General features: G+C 41.0%; 1 non-coding gene across 1 annotated transcript; it reads left to right on the forward strand.

The window, feature by feature from the left end:
- The first annotated feature begins 551 nt into the window (after positions 1–551).
- Trnam-cau lies at positions 552–624 on the forward strand. The gene has a single exon. It is a non-coding gene; the product is annotated as a tRNA-Met (tRNA).
- Positions 625–1936: the final 1312 nt, after the last annotated feature.

Here is a 1936-nt window from a genome sequence, read left to right on the forward strand (position 1 = left end):
AGATACTAATTTCATTATTACTTGCCTCTAGGTATATTGTGGAGCTGGCATTTTCGTCCAAAGGACCGATTTGGAGCACGTGGTGAAGGAAAGGGGAGTCCCCAAGAAAGTGCCACCTCTTTTGAATCTATTTTTTGGGGCTGATGCATACAAATATCAGTTGACTTCGACTGACAAAGAGTTTCTCATCACTTCGATCCACAAAAAGGCCATGAAGAATATTTTAAATGCTTTAAAATGGGAAAAAGAGAAACAAGTGTGGCTCACTGAGGTAGATATTGCTGAAAAACTGAAACGAATCACTTGGCAATTGCGTGAAGTACACAAGAAGAGCATGCAGTTGGATGATAATGAGCAAGCAAATGAGAAAAAGTCAGGTGAAGGAAAAAAGAAGGTCAAATCAGGTGAAGGAAAAAAGAAGGTCAAATCGGGCGAAGGAAAAAAGAAGGACAAAGAAAACGAGAAAGAACGAAAACAAAGGAAGGGGGCATTGCTGAGAAGGGGGAAGGGGGTGGCGTGCTGAGTTGAATTTGGAGTGAGAATTTCCGTGGTTCCCGGTAGCTTAGTCGGTAAGAGTGCCCGGCGCATAACTGGGAGACCCGGGTTCGAATCCCGGCTGGGCGAATCGGAATTTTTTCTCTCTAAATTTTAATTCTATTTGAATTTTTATTTTTTATTTTTTTTTTTATTCATCAGTTTCTGTATTTTCATGTATATTCATTAACAGATCTACAGAAAATGAATCTGAAGAAGACAGTAACTCAAGAGAATGTGAAGAATCTGATTACCGAGAGAGTCTACAGTACAACGGACGACGACGATGACGATGACGATGCCGAGGATGAAGAGGACAGGAAAGAAAAAGAAGAGGGGGGAAAAGATGGAGAGACCAGTGTGAACATGGACGGCAAGAGTCCAGAGGAAAAGTTTGATGCAAATGTTAAGGGGGATGACGATTGATACCATTCTTCATAGATGTATACATTAATGTTCTCCTTCATTTATGCTATTTTTTTATATTAATTATATGTTTTTTTATCTTTCGTCCAACACGTTATAATGTTTTCGAAATAAGACTTTTCGGGTAAGAGTTTGTTGGTTTGCTAAATATATGAAATAAAAGTTCTAATGTAATAGAATTACATAATAAAAGAAATTATTCACGTTTGGAATTATCTGTCTCAGTGACTATGGTGATTGAAGTAATTCAGGAAACGCTGAAGAGGAAATTATGAGCGTTCAATGGTCGTGAATCGAGCTTGTGACGTATATTCTCGCCATGGCTTCAGTTTGGACGATCGCGACAAAATTAAAAATCGAATGAAATGCTTATCGCTCATTGCGCTAGCTCGATTATTTGGCTAGGTTGATTGGGGTGGGCTCGGGGGAAATCGAGGCGTTGAACATTATCCCTGTGTGCTAGAATAGCTTTAGATCCTGTGGGTTACTCAGTCCATTGGACTGAATATAGGCTTACTGTGGACGTTTGATGGACAATAAGTTATCAAAGACTTGAAGAAGAAAATTAGAATTATTGTGGTCTGCGGGACCGGGTTCCAATTCTGTTTGTTACGTCCGTTAGTCATCCCATGAACGTCTCGTAGAACGTCCAAGAGACTGATTGACCTATGAAACGTCCACCAGACTTCATTATTACCCTGTACGTCCCATAGACCCTCCAAGGTACTCAGCTGGATGTCCAATAGACGCTTAATAAATTACATCAGACGTCTTGGGGACTCCATTCTCAGCCTAGTGAGACGCGGGTTTCATATACGTTGCTCGACGTTCAACAGACCTTGACCAAATTACATCTGACATCCGGAGGACCCGAATTAGAGCCGAATGGGACGCTGTTGGACGTCCTGTAGACCCGTATGTTAGACTTTGTTGGACGTCTAAGAGACCCTTACTAATTTACATCTGACGTCCGGAG

The sequence above is a fragment of the Diachasma alloeum genome, unplaced genomic scaffold (assembly GCF_001412515.2).
Source record: "Diachasma alloeum isolate Michigan unplaced genomic scaffold, Dall2.0 Dall_scaffold_01551, whole genome shotgun sequence".
NCBI classification, from domain to species: Eukaryota; Metazoa; Arthropoda; class Insecta; order Hymenoptera; family Braconidae; genus Diachasma; species Diachasma alloeum.